Genomic DNA, 18999 nt, shown 5'->3' with positions numbered 1-18999 from the left:
TGCTCCCTATCCCTGTTTTGTGGCCTAGTATCAGTTCCCATTGTACGGTGGGGGGTTTCCTCCACTCCCCACCGTGACAGGTAGCTTTTCAGTTCTTCCATACTCCTTTCATTTTCGGATGATAGATTGAACATTCCATGAGATACATGTATTCAGAGACTGGGAATTTTCTTTAAGCCTAACCCTACTTTACATTTATCCACAACTTTATTCCTGACCTGTCTGGTGTGTTCCTTGGTTTTCATGCTGCTGTTTGAACACCAATGTTTACTAACAAACCTCTGAGTCCAGTACAGAACAGCCATAGTTATAATAAGAATAAATTACAAATAGGTGACCTCTATTTATTAATTAGATGACTTCTAAAGGCAACTGGTCACACTGTATTCTATTTAGGGTATCAAAGTAAAGTAAAGGGGTATGAATAGAAATGCATTCCACACGTTTCAAATTTATATTTATTTAAAATTTTGAAAACTATGTATCATTTTCTTTTCAATTCACACATACTTGCTACTTTGTGATTAGTCTGTGACATAAAATCCCAATAAAATACATACAGTATACAGGTTTGTGTAATGTTAAAAAAATGTGGAAAAGTATAATGAGTATTTTTCTTAGAAGCACTGTTAAAAAAAGAAATTTTTTATTCATGTACGTTGCAATAATACTTAATTTAAAATGCTATATTTATTGCATATGTAAGAAGGTACCTGGAATCATTGTGGATGGAAGGTGTGTGTCACCAAGGTTCTTCGGTTAAGTAAGAGCCAGTATTTTATGTGTCAGCAGCAGCTATTGCTAATTGACACCTTGAGATTTTACATGGCTGTCATAGTTGATCCGGGACGGCTATTACTGGGATTAGTCAAAGTGCTGGGCGGGTGTCTACTCCCCATGTTTCAGGCCGGGTTTTTCCAGACATAAAAACCAGCCAGCACTGCCAGGTGTGATGTATTTGCCTCCCTCTGACAGTGGAGCTCAGGATTCTGTGTGCTGTAAACTGAGGGCTGTGCTGGGATTTGAGGTTTGAGCTGGGCTGGAGGACTCAGGCCCCTCTAAAGGCCGAACAGGCCGCCTATGGACTTGAGACTGAACTGCTAACAGGGTGTGAATTAACACCCAGGATAAAAGGTGACTTTTATTGTTTATGGACTTTCCTTGTGTGTGAACAAACACCAAGCTATCGGCATTTTGTGATACACCTTACCTGCATGTTGTTAAACACCAATCTGTGAATAAACACCACTGTTTAATTCAAGAACTGTGTACTTTGCCTGTATACTGCATCCGCTAGTCCTAACTACCAGAGCGAATCCCCACACATAGTAATACCATTTTTGACTTTTTGACTTTAAGAAGTATGTAATAAAGAACTGTTTGAACTAGCAGTGAGTGCCATGTTCTTTTTTTTCTGCTCCTGAAGATTTTGTTCTCTGTGCACCATCTTTGGTCTACTGGACCAAGACCGGAAGTGTGGAGTGAGCTGGCAAATTTATCTCCTGTGCATTTTGAAAAAAAAAAAATGATTATTCAGTGCCATAGCAGCTCAATGGTTAGAATTGTTGCCTTGTATTTGTTTTGTACTGTTTAAGCATCCAACCAAAGTGAAATCTACCTACAGTTCTCATGTTTGTTTGGGCATACTCCTGGTACTCTATATTGCAGTCACACCAAGTATTTACATATCATTCAAGGATAAAGATACAGTGTACAAGAGAAGTCCCAGCTCAGTTCTCTCTCTGAGGTTGCAAAAGCCTAACCAATGTTCTCCATTGTTTTTGGGTTATGGACTTTTAGACAAGATGGAAGTGCTTTTAAACATTTCATTGGTGGCACTTTCAAGCTCGAGACACAAGGGTATATGGTGGTGTGTGCCAGCATGAAGATGATGGCCTCAACCCGGCGTACACTTGTGTCTCACACTTTAGTAATCTACTAATATATTAATTGGAAATGACTTTCAAGTGCATGAGTTTGTTATAAGAAGTGCTTCCTATGTAATCTCTGTGGAATATGTCTAGTTTAACCCAGGGTCACACACTACACTGGAGCAGGCCAAAACTAGGAGTGAATTTAAAAAACATGGGGGAACTATAAAGCTGGACATGCATTAGGGTTTCAGATGGCAATATTTTGGAGTAATTTGTCATTCATGTTTGGTCTGTAAAGGTTGTCATATTGCAAGACAACACTATAAGTTGAAGCAAAATATTACCGATCCGTTCTCAACTTTGATCTGTGGGCAGAACTGGGCTTTCCTTGATGGGATGCAGATCTGCCATTTGGAATGAATGACTTTCGATGACTGCACCCAACATTGAGAAAAAAAAATCCTATACAGACATCTGCCTTCAGTCAGGATATGTCACATTCACTCGTGTCATGAAAAGGCACTGACAGTTGGCAGATAATTGTTTAAATCTGACCTTTCAACCATCCAAATTCTTGAATGTATGGTCAATTTACTGTAAGTATTTTCTTTTAACTCTTCCTCCCTTAAGGCTTCTTCTTTTTCTGGCATTTTAAAATGCATTTTTTTTTTGTGGCAGTTTGTGTTTCTTTTTATATGGTGTCTGTTTGTAAAAGATTTACCTATAAAGAAGTTTATTGAAAAAACTATTCAAAATGTCAGAAAAAGGCCATACCAAGACATGAACACAAAATGCATTGTATGTAGTATATTTTATATTTCAATATACACTTTTAAGTAACATTTACCTGAAGCATTCTAGACCAACTAAAACACCAGAAAAATGTCATGAAGAATGTGTCATTTTTAACAAAAAAAAGTAAAAAAAAAGTGTGACGATAGCGTGTTTTTCCGGTATTGAGTTCCGTCACCGGGGCTTAATACTTGGCCCACAAGTAACTTAAGCAGGGGGGAATCATGTTTTCATATGGAAAATAAAATGACCAATATTCTAAAAAATGAATACATAGCAATATAGTGAATATATTAGTTATTTAGAATTTTGGCATTATTTTTTTCCTATCTGTACAGTTGTTCGCATACTCCTCCCGGACAAACATCCCCGTCACCATGGGAAAGCCTGTGGGTTAGAAAATACCATCGGATCTGAGTTTTCCCTGAGATCGTGAAAGCTCAGATCCGATGGTATATTCTAATGCACAGGCGTTCCCATGGTTACGGGGACGCTTGTCGGGGAGCAGTATGCCAAAGTGGAATAACAGTACACATAAATTACAGTCTATATGTGTTTTTTACGAATATTCCTAATATTGCTCTAACTTCGTCTTTTAGAATATTCGTAATATTCTAAAAGACGAAGTTAGAGCAATATTACGAAAATTCGTAAAATACACATATAGACTGCAATTTAGCTAATATAGTGCTATAGTAATCTTTTTTAAAAGTGTATATATTTTCCAAAACTGAAGTTCAGAAGAGGCAAAAAATAATTTGACAAAAAAAAAAAGATTATAGCACTATATTAGCTAAATTACAATCTATATGTGTATTTTACGAATATTTGTAATATTGCTCTAACTTTGTCTTTTAGAATATTCGTAATATTCTAAAAGACGAAGTTAGAGCAATATTATGAATATTTGTAAAATACACATATTAGCCTAGCAATAGTCAATATCATAGGTACGTTGCCTTATACTGTCAAAAGAAAAATCGCAATACGCGAATAATTAAATCGTATATTATTCGCGATAAATAGAAAAATGACAAATATTCGATTTAGACGAATATAAGACGAATATTCAATCGAATATTCGCGAAATATCGTAAAATCGAATATGGCACCTCCCGCTCATCACTATTTCTGAGTACGGCGATACCACATGTGTGACACTTTTTTGCAGCCTAGGGGCCCAAATTCCAATGAGTATCTTTTAGGAGGGCATTTTCAGGCATTTGGATTCTCACTCTTTAGGGCCCTTAAAATGCCAGGGCAGTATAAATACCCCACATGTGACCCCATTTTGGAAAGAAGACACCTCAAGGTATTCCGTGAGGTGCATGGCGAATTCATAGAAGTTTTTTTTTTTTTGCACAAATTAGCGGAAATTGATTATTATTTTTTTTCCTCACAAAGTCTCCCTTTCCATATCAGCATGGCTTCGTAAGGGATCGGTCATGTCAAACTAATTTATTCAGTTTCTATGAGGAGGTAAGTTCTAGACTTGACAGCGGCGAATAAATGGATGTCGTGTATCTGGACTTCTCCAAAGCATTTGACACTGTACCACATAAAAGGTTAGTATATAAAATGAGAATGCTCGGACTGGGAGAAAACGTCTGTAAGTGGGTAAGTAACTGGCTTAATGACAGAAAACAGAGGGTGGTTATTAACGGTACATACTCAGATTGGGTCGCTGTCACTAGTGGGGTACCTCAGGGGTCAGTATTGGGCCCTATTCTCTTCAATATATTTATTAATGATCTTGTAGAAGGCTTGCATAGTAAAGTATCAATTTACGCAGATGACATTAAACTGTGTATATCAATTAACACTGAAGAGGACAGTATACTACTACAGAGGGATCCGGATAGACTGGAGGCTTGGGCAGATAAGTGGCAGATGAGGTTTAACACTGACAAATGTAAAGTTATGCACATGGGAAGGAATAATGCAAGTCACCCGTACATACTAAATGGTAAAACACTCAGTAACACTGACATGGAAAAGGATCTAGGAATTTTAATAAACAGCAAACTAAGCTGCAAAAAACAGTGTCAGGCAACTGCTGCCAAGGCCAATAAGATAATGGGTTGCATCAAAAGGGGCATAGATGCCCGTGATGAGAACATAGTCCTACCACTTTACAAATCATTAGTCAGACCACACATGGAGTACTGTGTACAGTTCTGGGCTGAACAAGGCAGACATAGCAGAGCTGGAGAGGGTCCAGAGGAGGACAACTAAAGTAATAACCGGAATGGAGCAACTACAGTACCCTGAAAGATTATCAAAATTAGGGTTATTCACTGTAGAAAAAAGACAACTGAGGGGAGATCTAAGTACTATGTATAAATATATCAGGGGTCAGTACAGAGATCTATCCCATCATCTGTTTATCCCCAGGACTGTGACTGTGACGAGGGGACATCCTCTGCGTCTAGAGGAAAGAAGGTTTGTACACAAACATAGAAGAGGATTCTTTACGGTAAGAGCAGTGAGACTATGGAACTCTCTGCCTGAGGAGGTGGTGATGGTGAGTACAATAAAGGAATTCAAGAGGGGCCTGGATGTATTTCTGGAGTGTAATAATATTACAGGCTATAGCTTCTAGAGAGGGGTCGTTGATCCAGGGAGTTATTCTGATTGCCTGATTGGAGTCGGGAAGGAATTTTTTATTCCCCTAAAGTGAGGAAAATTGGCTTCTACCTGACAGTTTTTTTTTTTTTTTGCCTTCCTCTGGATCAGCTTGCAGGATGACAGGCTGAACTGGATGGACAAATGTCTTTTTTCGGCCTTATGTACTATGTTACTATGTTTCTGCTAACTTGTGACAAAAATTTCAATCTTTCATGGACTCAATATGCCCCTCAGTGAATACCTTGGGGTGTCTACTTTCCGAAATGGGGTCATTTGTGTGGTGTGTTTACTGTTCTGGCATTTTGGGCGGGACTAAATTGTGAACAACCCTGTAAAGCCTAAAGGTACTCGTTGGACTTTCGGCCCCTTTACGCACCTAGGCTGAAAAAAAGTGTCACACATGTGGTATCGCCGTACTCAGGAGAAGTAGGGCAATGTGTTTTGGGGTGTATTTTTACATATACCTATGCTGGGTGAGAGAAATATCTCAAATGACAACTTTGTATAAAAAAAAATGGTAAAAGTTGTCTTTTAGAGAGATATTTCTCTCACCCAGCATGGGTATATGTAAAAAGACACCCCAAAACACATTGCCCTACTTCTTCTGAGTACGGCGATACCACATGTGTGACACTTTTTTGCAGCCAAGATGCGCAAAGGGGCCCAAATTACAATGAGTACCTTTTAGGAGGGCATTTTTAGGCATTTGGATTCCAGACTTCTTCTCACGCTTTAGGGCCCCTAAAATTCCAGGGCTGTATAAATACCCCACATGTGACCCCATTTTGGAAAGAAGACACCCCAAGGTATTCCGTGAGGGGCATGGCAAGTTCCTAGAATTAGATTTTTTTTGGCACAAGTTAGCGGACTGAACGCAAGTGTGCGCACTAGATCAGGCCTGATCGGGCGAACACTGCGTTTTTTGTAGAGCCTATAGAACATGTCCTATTCTTGTCCACAATTGCGGACAAGAAAAGGCATTTTCTATATAGTTCTGGCAATGTGCGGATCCGCAAAATGCGGAAAGCACATTGCCGGTGTCCGTGTTTTGCAGATCCGCGGTGTCAGTGTTTTGCGGATCCGTAGATCCACGGATCCGCAAAACACATATGGACGTCTGAATGGAGCCTTACAGGGGGGTGATCAATGACAGAGTGGTGATCAGGGGTTAGTAAGGTGTTAATAAGTGACGGGGGGTGTAGTTTAGTGGTGCTTGGTGCTACTTATTACAAAGCTGCCTGTGTCCTCTGGTGGTCGATCCAAGCAAAAGGGACCACCAGAGGACCAGGTTAACAAAACAGCATCTGATATACCTTTCAGGGGTTAAAAATCGCATCTACAGCCTGCCAGCGAACGATCGCCGCTGGCAGGCTGTAGATCCACTGGTTTACCTTCGGTTCCTGTGAACGCGCGCTCCTGTGTGCGCGCGTTCACAGGAAATCTCGCCTCTCGCGAGATGACGGCCGGCGCGTCTAGGAGGAATAACAGGGCCGCCGCCAGGACGCAATCCTGCGTGCGGCGGTCCTGGGATGGTTAAGGAGTCATTGTTGGCTGGGGTTAAAAATAAGAAGTCAAAACTACAAACTGTGCAAACTATCTTGACAATTGGCTATTTATATATTTCAGGGTAATGAATATCTGTCAAGTATGCACAATGGATATTATATGTCTGCACAATGGATATTATATTATGTTCTGTTGTAGCAGTGGTAAAGTTATCATTCAACCTTCTGTGCTGCATCATTGCAATAAGATAATGATTAACTTTCCAGTTTTGAATGGGTTTGCTTTGGGTAAACAGCTTTCTACTAATGGGGAAATTGTACCGAAAATTGGTATATGACATGCTGAGATCTCCTAAGAATTTTTCTCTATTGTTCTTATTTCTGTCTTTTAATATTTATTAGTTTTTTTTTCTCTCTCTACCTCCTCCTAACACAATGACAGCGAAAATAAATGTTAGAGTGGCACTGACATATATGGCTATGGCTATGAGTAAACGCATGGTTGATGGTGTTAAACAGCATGTTTAAAAATACATAGCACCATCAGATTTATGCTTTTTAAAATTAAAAAAAGTTCCAAAAATTATCCAACACCAATTGGCAGATGGTGTTTAAAACACACACAGTGCTATGGGGAAAAACAGTAGCTTGTTCTGAACAAGGAGTCCAAAAACTAAGACTTAAAAGGGAAGATGCCTATCCATGTTTATACACACCCTAGTGTGTGTGAATTTTGCTATTATATCTTTTTGCAAAATTGTGCAGTGTATGCAGCAAAAAAATATGCTTCTGGACATGCTAGGAATATACCTATAAAACACTTATGAACTGCAGAAGCTTTCTAACAGGTTGTTGGGGAAAATGCTGGCTCATGCAAAGAAAAACTAAAATTATTTGTGTAGGATCTCTTGTGTAGGATGCAAGACATAATCAGCTCAAGTAGCTGTCCTCACTGTAATACACCCAGTCCCAGTAACTCTAACTGCCCCTATTCTCTCCCTTCTGATAAAACCTGAATTTCTACCTTGTATATCAATCTACCTAAATAAATATATCACTACACTATCTCTGCAAGACCCTAAGATGGCTGGCTTGTGTCTGTAATTGGTGTATGTTAGAGAAATGGCAGACATGTCCTCTAATTTTACTGGCTGAGCTTACAATGGCCTCTGTGCTTCATAGCTAGCACAGATCCTGCTGTCTGCAAAGAATTGAGGGCAAGACTGCTCGCTAGTGTCCCACCTGGGGTCATGTCATTCTTGTCTTTATCCTCTCTTCCCTATTTAGCTTGCTAGTGTACCGCATTTTAAAAGTAAAATGGTGGGTATGTGATATTTGTCCAAAGCAAATAGACAAAATGTTTTCATTTAGCAGAAGAATTTTTGTTAACATTGTGACAAATCCGACTTGTTTAGAATCAATTCTTTCATCTATAATTATAAGCTTTACTGGGAATAGTGACTGATATGGTCACGCTCTCTGTACAGCATTCTGGAGTATGTTGGTGCTACTGTATGTAGGAAATAAAATAAATAAATGCATCCTCATATTAAAGTGATGGTATCACAACGTTTCTAATAATATCCTCAACTCTTCTACCTCTTAAAATCCCAGACCAGCATCATATTTTATATTATGAAATATATGAAAAATGATGTTGAGGAGATGATACCTACTTAGGAATTCCACTATATGTTCCTTTATTTGTCTTTTAAAATTGCTCCCACTTCCTACTTTTTAACATTTACATATGAAAGTGATTATATCTGCACAGCAGTAAATTGCTACAGTTTGGCGTTGAACGTCTAGACCTTAAAAAAACGCGGTTACACTCTTTGTAAGTTTACAACCGTACCATAGCTAAGTTATCCAAGACAAAAAAAAAATTGTCAAGACTTGAAAAAATGCTTAACATGTCCTGCTGTTCAACATACCAAGAGATTTAACCTTGTGTCTGGTGGTATGCATTTAATCATTTTTCCCAAAGATATCTACAAGATATGAATGTTCGCAGGATGTTTATAGCTGAGATAAGGCTGGAGTGAAATCCAATTCCACTTTGGGACCTTACAAAAGTAAAGTCTTGGAATTAAGTATCACTTTCTCTTAACTATACATGAACAAGGAAAGAGGGGTCAAAAGGGCGACTTGCAAGATGGTAGGACTCTTATCTGAGACATAAACATGGCCAAAGTGCATTTTGACCAAATTAACTCTCTCAGATGTGGGTGATGTAAGCATTCCTATAGCACTTAAGTATGTCACATTTATTTCTTAGTGGAGGAAAGCTGAACTCATGGAGGATGGGATCAATGGTGAAAATCATAAGGGTTCTTGACTTGATAGCAGTTATCAGCTTTACTGTAAGGAATGAATCACATGTGCAGTGCAACCTTGGGAGATGTGCTCACATATTTTAATAATTCTATTTATTTATTTATTTTATGCACTTCCTCAGTGCTTTATAGATATTAGCATCACGCTGTCCCCAATGGGGCTTACTAGTTTTATACAACGGTACCGTTAAGGTAATAACTGACTACTTAGATTTGCCTTCAATTTGTCATAATAAAAAACAAGAATAACCAGACAGGGCTTCAGTTGTCCATCTTTTTTCATGTTGTCCCATGAAAAATACATTGGTTCAAACTAGCACCTGGATTAGAATATTTAACATCAGTTCGTCTTGAGCATCGCGATGCTCGGCACATGAACGCGATGATCGATTCTCCTCCCTGCACATTTGTTGGCTGCTACAAAGCCAATAAATGTGCAGGTATGTACTGCCACGCACTGTAATGCCGTAGCCATGTTGGATACTGGCATTACAGTGATTGGCTGGCCGGAACGCGTCATCGGATGGCTCAGTCTTAGGGCTCATGCACACAACAGTATTTTGCGTTCAGTATACTGGCCGTTTTTTTTGTTCAGTATGCGGTACATATACTGAACCATTCATTTCAATGGTTCAGCAAAAAAAACTGAAGTGTCTCCGTGTGCATTCCGTTTCAATATTTCCAAAACATACAGAAATGCATCCGTATGTCTTCCGTATCTGTTCCGTTTTTGCGGAACCTTCTATTGAAAATGTTATGCCCAGACCAATTTTTTCGATGTAATTACTGTATAATGTATATGGCATATGGAAAAACGGAACAGAAAAACGGAAAGGAAATGGAAACACAATGGAAACAAAAAACGGAACAACGGATCCGTAAAAAATGGACAGCAAAACACTGAAAAAGCCATACGGTCGTGTGCATGAGCCCTTCGTCAGGGAGAGCTGTGCTGTAGAAGGGACAGATAGTGTAGGGAATTGAATTGAATATTTTTTGTTAGACAAGGTTGGTGTTAGAGACCCAAAAGTCCTTTTATGGACTATTGTTTTGTCTGGAAGAAATATATATTTTTAGTGCAACCTGTGCTAAATAGCTTGCAATTGTTTGGCCGCTGCAGACAGCGACATTATCAGCGCTTCATCTCCTGTGTAACGTGTGCTCAGCCTAAAAATATCTGTGACATACAGTGTACTTTTTCTGTAGATGGCGTCTGCTGTGGACACTTACATTACCTGCGCTACATCTCCTGCATAATGTTTGCGCATCCTAAAAACATCTGTGAGATTCAGTGTACTTTTTCCGTAGACACTGCGAACAGCAACATTATCTGCGCTACATCTCCAGTTTAACATGTGCACATACTAAAAATATCTGTGACATCCAGTGTACTTTCTCCGTAGACACTGCAGACAGCGACATTATCTGTGCTACATCTCCTGTTTTACGTGTGTGCATACTAAAAATATCTGTGACATCCAGTGTATTTTCTCCATTGATGCTGGGGACAGCGACATTATCTGCGCTACATCTGCTGTTTCACGTGTGCGCATACTAAAAATATCTGTGACATTGAGTGTACTTTTTACATAGATGGTGCCTGCTGCGGACAGTTACATTACCTGCACTACATCTCCTGTATAACGTTTGCGCAGCCTAAAAATCTGTGACATCCAATGTACTTTTTCTGTAGACGCTGCGGACAGTGACATTACCTATAACGTTTCCGCATCCCAAATATCTGTGACCTTGACTGAAATGTATTCTTAGCCGCTGGCGACAGCAGCGTCATTACCTGTGGTACCTCTCCTGTATAACGTTTCTGCATCCCAAATATCAATGACATTGACTGTAATTTTTTCTTAGCTGCTTTTGACAGCTGCGCCATTACATGTGGTACGTCTCCTGTATAACATTTCCGCATCCCAAATATCTGTGACCTTGACTGTAATTTATTTGCGCATACACTTTAAAAAACTGGGCTTTGTGAGCAGCAGAGGGCAGTAGTGGAATACTAGCTGCAACATGGTCATCACTTTTCCAGTCAGCTTCCACTCTTCACAAGCGAGGAGTGGGCATGGATGTCTGACCTCTGTGAGCTTTACGCAACTTTGAGGAATCAACACAGATGGTGAGCGGCGATAATGCTATTATCAGCATAACTATTTCACTTCTGTGTCTACTGAAACGCTCGCTGCTCACAATGAAGGCGGACGCTTTGCATGTGGAAGAGGTGGAAAGGGGGGTGAAGACAGTACACAGGGTGATAGCCAGACCACCCTCAGTTCGTATTCTCAGAGTGAATTGGATGATGATGAGGAGAAGGAGGAGGAGCAGGAGACGGTTGCCTCTGCTACAGAGGGTAGTACCCATAGCAGGTTTATTCCATCTGTTCAGCGTGGATGGGTTGAAGAGGAGGAAGAGGATGATTAGATTGAGAGACATCCTCCTGAGGAGGACAGCGAAGTCTTGTCTGTTGGGACTTTGGCACACATGGTTGACTTTATGTTAGGCTGCCTTTCCCGTGACCCTCGTGTTGTAAGCATTTTGGCCAACACCGATTACTGGTTGTTTACCCTTCTCGACCCCCGCTACAAAGAGAACTTCTCATCTCTCATTCCTGTGGGGGAGAGGACTAGCAAAATGGTGCAATACCAGAAGGTCCTTGTGGAAAAATTGCTCTAAAAATATCCAGCTTTCAACGCTGGCGGCAGAGTACGCAGTTCCTTAGGCAACCGAGAAGGATAGATGAGGGGAACTAACAACAGTTCCAACAGAGGCAGGGCAACACTCTCCAAGGCCTGGGACAGTTTCATGACACCCTGCCAGCGCCCTCACCCTAATGTGTGGCCTACTTTCACAAGGAGGGAAACATTTTGGAAGATGGTGAAGGAGTACGTAGCAGACCGTGTCTGCGTCCTCAAAGATCTCTCTGCGCCTTATAACTATTGGGTGTGGTAACTTGACACGTGGCACGAACTGGCGCTCTACGCCTTGGAGGTGCTGGCCTGCCCTGCCGCCAGCGTTTTGTCTGAGCAGGTATTTAGTGCTGCTGGGGGCATAATAACTGATAAGCGCATCTGTCTTTCAACTGAAAATGCTGAACTGTTGACTCTTATCAAAATGAACAAGGCCTGGATTGCCCCTGACTGCTCTACTCCACCAGAGGAAAGCGGCTGAACAAAAAAGCACTTTAATTGTGGCTTTTATGGTGTATTGAATACACTGTATTCCCATGCACACCTTCCACCACAAAAAAGGGTATATGGTTCAATCTTCCTTTTCTCATCCTCCTCCTCCATCATATCAACATGCTTATTAGATTGCCCTCGCTCCTAATGTTTTAGAGGGTCAGCTCAGCAGCAGGCCCCCAACCATAATTTTTTCGATGGTCAGATCAGCAGCAGGCACTCTTCCATAATGTTTTAGATGGTCAGCTCAGCAGCAGACCCTCACCCCTAATGTTTTAGATGGTCCGCTCGGCAGCAGGCCCTCGTCCATAATGTTTTAGATGGGCAGCTCAGCAGCAGGCCCTCGCCCATAATGTTTTAGATGGTCATCTCAGCAGCAGGCCCTTGCCCATAATGTTTTAGATGGTCATCTCAGCATCAGGCCCTCGCGCATAATGTTTTAGCTGGTCAGCTCGGCAGCAGGCCCTCGCCCATAATGTTTTTAATGGTCAGCTCGGCAGCAGGCCCTCGCCCATAATGTTTTAGATGGTTAGCTCAGCAATAGGCCCTCACCCATAGTGTTTTAGATGGTTAGCTCAGCAGCTGGCCCTTGCCCATAATGTTTTAGATGGTCAGCTTGGCAGCAGGCCCTAGCCCATAATGTTTTGGATGGTCAGCTCAGCAGCAGGCCCTTGCTCATAATTTTTTCCATGGGCAGGTCAGCAGCAGGCCCTCGCCCCTAATGTTTTAGATGGTCAGCCCAGCAGCAGGTCCTCGCCCATAATGTTTTAAATGGTCAGATCAGCAGCAGGCACTCATCCCTAATGTTTTAGAGAGTCATCTCAGCAGCAGACCCTCACTCCTAATGTTTTAGATGGTCAGCTCAGCAGCAGACCCTCACCCCTAATGTTTTAGATGGTCAGATCAACAGCAGGCCCTCGCCCCTAATGTTTTAGAGGGTCACCAGCAACCCCTGCTCCTAATGTTTTTGAGGGTCACCAGCAGGCCAGCAATCATAATTTTTCAAGAGTGAGTATAATGCCCTCCTTTATGTGTAATAAAGGGTGTATTGGAGTGAGTTCCATTTCTTTAACATTTTTGTCAGCCCTTTCACTTAGTGCATAGGCTTTATGAGTTTAGGAGTCCCACTACCTAAATAATTGTACCACAATGGGAATGAGGCCCTCCTTTATGTGATATACAGGTTGTATCGGAGTGCCTCTTCCTTGTAATTTTTGGCAGCACTTGCACTTTATATACAAGTAAATATACAGGAAAGAATGTTTCCTAACAATTTTTGCAGTAAAATCAATTTTGTCTTTGGTTTTGTCCGTATTATTGTCAGTCTCTAAAATTACAATATTGTTCCCAGCAGTGACCTGGGAGTCCAAGACATCCTCCCCATGCTGTTCCTGAACCATTTCAGTGGTGTTTACATTAATTTCTGACCATTTCATGTGAACCAGACACCCTCCACTCTTCAGAGCAGGGGGTGCCTGGGGGAGCCTCCCGAGGTGTTCTACTCGAGCACCTGAGCACTTTGGTGCTCGATCAACACTAGTAATTTAGTATCATCACTGAGTTATTCAATAAGCTCTGTATATCTCCACCTTCTATTTGTTCTTATTCGTTTTTCTCTGTCCACCTCATGTCACGGCTGTGTCTCGGTCTCTGTGTTGTTTGCCGTAACAAGTTAGCCATGCATGCTTGTTGCCTGGGGCAACGTGTTGTTTATGCTGCATGTGTGTGATTTGCTTCTTTCTCTTGGTTCCTTCTCTGTCTGGTGCGTTTGGGGTTTAGTTCCTGACTGGGTATGGTCACTTAGAGCTATTTTGCCTGTGGCTGGTAGTATGGGGTTTGTTGTACTCCAGCTTATGTTGGTGCTGAAGCTATGCTCCTGTCCTGGGTTTTCCACCTGCCTAGTCTTTGAGGGCCACCTTGTGGGACATACTGTCACGGTGGGGAGTGGGGGAAAACTCCCAACCAAACGCTGAAGGTAAACGGGAACAGAAACTAGGCCTGTTCATACTTATACAGGGAGTGCAGAATTATTAGGCAAGTTGTATTTTTGAGGATTAATTTTATTATTGAACAACAACCATGTTCTCAATGAACCCAAAAAACTCATTAATATCAAAGCTGAATATTTTTGGAAGTAGTTTTTAGTTTTAGCTATTTTAGGGGGATATCTGTGTGTGCAGGTGACTATTACTGTGCATAATTATTAGGCAACTTAACAAAAAACAAATATATACCCATTTCAATTTTTTTTTTTTACCAGTGAAACCAATATAACATCTCAACATTCACAAATATACATTTCTGACATTCAAAAACAAAACAAAAACAAATCAGTGACCAATATAGCCACCTTTCTTTGCAAGGACACTCAAAGGCCTGCCATCCATGGATTCTGTCAGTGTTTTGATCTGTTCACCATCAACATTGCGTGCAGCAGCAACCACAGCCTCCCAGACACTGTTCAGAGAGGTGTACTGTTTTCCCTCCTTGTAAATCTCACATTTGATGATGGACCACAGGTTCTCAATGGGGTTCAGATCAGGTGAACAAGGAGGCCATGTCATTAGTTTTTCTTCTTTTATACCCTTTCTTGCCAGCCACGCTGTGGAGTACTTGGATGCATGTGATGGAGCATTGTCCTGCATGAAAATCATGTTTTTCTTGAAGGATGCAGACTTCATCCTGTACCACTGCTTGAAGAAGGTGTCTTCCAGAAACTGGCAGTAGGACTGGGAGTTGAGCTTGACTCCATCCTCAACCCGAAAAGGCCCCCACAAGCTCATCTTTGATGATACCAGCCCAAACCAGTACTCCACCTCCACCTTGCTGGCGTCTGAGTCGGACTGGAGCTCTCTGCCCTTTACCAATCCAGCCACGGGCCCATCCATCTGGCCCATCAAGACTCACTCTCATTTCATCAGTCCATAAAACCTTAGAAAAATCAGTCTTGAGATATTTCTTGGCCCAGTCTTGACGTTTCAGCTTGTGTGTCTTGTTCAGTGGTGGTCGTCTTTCAGCCTTTCTTACCTTGGCCATGTCTCTGAGTATTGCACACCTTGTGCTTTTGGGCACTCCAGTGATGTTGCAGCTCTGAAATATGGCCAAACTGGTGGCAAGTGGCATCTTGGCAGCTGCACGCTTGACTTTTCTCAGTTCATGGGCAGTTATTTTGCGCCTTGGTTTTTCCACACGCTTCTTGCGACCCTGTTTACTATTTTGAATGAAACGCTTGATTTTTTGATGATCACGCTTCAGAAGCTTTGCAATTTTAAGAGTGCTGCATCCCTCTGCAAGATATCTCACTATTTTTGACTTTTCTGAGCCTGTCAAGTCCTTCTTTTGATCCATTTTGCCAAAGGAAAGGAAGTTGCCTAATAATTATGCACACCTGATATAGGGTGTTGATGTCATTAGACCACACCCCTTCTCATTGCAGAGATGCACATCACCTAATATGCTTAATTGGTAGTAGGCTTTCGAGCCTATACAGCTTGGAGTAAGACAACATGCATAAAGAGGATGATGTGGTCAAAATACTCATTTGCCTAATAATTCTGCACTCCCTGTAGTTAGTCTGGATTTGCATTAGGGTTGCTCTAGGAGGTGACCAGCTTCCTTACCCCAGTGTCCAGGCCTAGTTTCTGTTCCCGTTTTCCTTCGGTGTTCGATGGGGAGTTTTCCCTGACTCCCTACCCTGACAGTATGTCCCACAAGGTGGACCTCAAGGACTGGACAGGTGGAATACCCAGGAAGCCACACCCCACAGTCGGACACACCCAGTGACAAACACACACACTGGGAAGGGAGTTAACCCTTCCAGCACCACAGAAGGGAAACACACATAAAAGGGGAAGTGACAAAACTAAGATCACACTGTGGCTGTTGCCGCAGGGAACGACATGGGTGGCAGCCGTCCTGGGAGACAGCCCGAAGGCGGGGACACTGCCACCACATGTACAACATTCCAAACGTTGCCACGGGCAGCCACAGAGAAAGGAAGATGTCAAAGTGCACACAACTCCCAGGGAACCGCACACATCACTGTTGTCCGCGGCAACCGCACTTGAGGCAAACAACAACATGCCTCAAGCTGCGGTTGAAACAACTGCCCAAACCACAAGGGGATGGCACTGCATGCTGCACCCTCTTCTGAAGGTATGCAAAACCGCACACCAAACAAAAACACCGGTGCCATAAAATCAGAGGGACGCCAGACGAGGCAACGGTGAAGGGATGGCGGGAAACGCCACTCACCGCGCCATCAGAGGCGAAACCTCCAGAACGCTCTCCCTCCGAAGAGCGCGCATGTACCCCTTCCGCAGACGGCGGTACATGCTTCACCCTCTTTCGAGGGAGGCCAGGTGAGAAGCCTCTGTGGTCATACTGTCACGACTGGGGATGGGGAAAACCCTCAGCCGTGTGGTGCCAGATGATGTTGTGGCTACTCGGCCATGAGAACAGGATAGGGAGCAGGTCACCTCCTCAAGCATCCCTAACCTGACCCTAACTCCTACCTGCATGGGCCGACCTTTAAAGTAGGAGGACCCATGCGCAGGAACCTCGGAGCCCTGACTTACCCTCCGCAGATCCCTGAGCTAGGAGCTGGGTAAGACGACCTACTCCTCCTAGTTACGGAGGAGCAGGAGTCTCCATGGCCAAGCTGCTGGGACAAAGGGAACACAAACAGCTTTACTGGTATGGCAGGCGAACTAATAGTTTCACCAACCTGCCACAGCCTTGCTGACTGGATCCCTGCGCAAACAGGAATCCAGAACCGTAAGCTGCACCAAAACACATAAGAAGGTCCCAACAGAACATAACCTACAACATCAACACACAGCAAGACATAAACATAAGGACAATATCTTTATGACCACAGGGGTGGCTCTCACTGGCAGGTAGTATAGACAGGAGGCTGCTCCAGCCAAGCATGACTGAAGCAACCCTCAGACCTGAACTAACAGTGAGGCTTTATAGGCCAAGAAGCCACACCCCACAGTCGGACACACCCAGTGACACACACACACTGGGAAGGGAGTTAAGCCTTCCAGCACCACAGAAGGGAAACACACATAAAAGGGAAAGTGACAAAACTAAGATCACACTGTGGCTGTTGCCGCAGGGAACGACATGGGTGGCAGCCGTCCTGGGAGACAGCCCGAAGGCGGGGACACTGCCACCACATGTACAACATTCCAAACGTTGCCACGGGCAGCCACAGAGAAAGGAAGATGTCAAAGTGCACACCAGACATACAAACGTGCATACACACAGGCACACAACTCCCAGGGAACCGCACACATCACTGTTTTCCGCGGCAACCGCACTTGAGGCAAACAACAACATGCCTCAAGCTGCGGTTGAAACAACTACCCAAACCGCGGGCAACTGTATGCGGCTCCCAAGGAGTCACGGCCATAACCGTGGCCGTGACACAAATTTACCTTACATTTAGGGTCCATTCACACATCCGTGTGTGTTTTGCGGATCCCCAAAACACGGACAGCGGCAATGTGCGTTCCACATTTTGCTGGCACTAAGAGAATATGCCTATTCTTGTCCGCTAGGACATGTTCAATTTTTTTCAGGATCGGAATTGCGGATCCGGGTCCGCATAGCAGTTCTTTTAATTTAAAAGCTGAGAAAGGGGTGGAACATATGTGATGTCTGATGAGGGGGGGGGGGGGGGGCGGCAATTTTCATCTTGCCTAGGGCGGCAAAAATCTTTGCACCGGCCCTGCTTAGGCTGCTTACTTACAGTTTACATGATTGCTCAGTCCCTGCAGCCTCCGGCTCCTCACTGGCTCAGGTCCGCCCAGCTCCTGCCCACCACTGACAGCGGCAGAGAGAGTGAGAGAGGAGACGCGGATTCTGTGGCCCCAAACCCCGCCCCCAGGCCAACTCCATTGCTGTCTGCGGCCCCAGACCCGGGACCCCCCGCCTCCGGCTCCACTGACAGGCCCGCCCAGCAGGCAGGGTGGCTGCTGGAGGCGCGGGCGGCAGTTTAGTGTTGTGGGTGTTGGCACGAGCAGGAGGCAGAGCGGCACCAGGCAGGAAAAGGAAACAAAATGAAAAAGGTAATTTTTCATTTATTTCATTTTTTAATTAAAAAAGATTGAATTGGACAATTAGGGGAACAGGAACAGGGAAGGAAGGGGCCAGGCCAGGCTGCGCTGCCCATGTGTGGACTAGGGCGGCGGCGGCTGCGGGCACTGGCAGCCTGGCTGTCACGACTGTCACTGGCAATTTAACTTGCATCCCTATTCTCTAAAGGGGCGGTTTTAGGGGGCGGTCGTAGGGGTGGGTAGGTGCATGGCCAGGGGAAGGGGGGTGAGTTCCGCCACCTTTTCTCTGAGAAAAAAAGCCCTGAATATAACAGCAGTATTTAACGGTTGTATTGGACTGTCAGAAATGCAGCGTAGGCCGCAAATGTACTATCTAGCACAAAAAGGGTGTTTTTTTTTTCAAACAAAAATATAACAGCAGTATTGATTGGTTGTATTGGACTGTCAGAAATGCAGCGTAGGCCACAAATTTACTATCTCGCACAAAAAGGGTGTTTGTTTCGAACAAAAGTATAACAGCAGTATTTAACATTTGTATTGGAATTTGAATTCAGCTCATGCAAAATGGGAGCAATGCAGCACATCCAAAATTGTGAAAAAGCATAGTG

Source organism: Bufo gargarizans, chromosome 4, assembly GCF_014858855.1.
Source record: "Bufo gargarizans isolate SCDJY-AF-19 chromosome 4, ASM1485885v1, whole genome shotgun sequence".
Taxonomy (NCBI): Eukaryota; Metazoa; Chordata; class Amphibia; order Anura; family Bufonidae; genus Bufo; species Bufo gargarizans.
Note: the sequence above shows the minus strand (reverse complement) of the source record.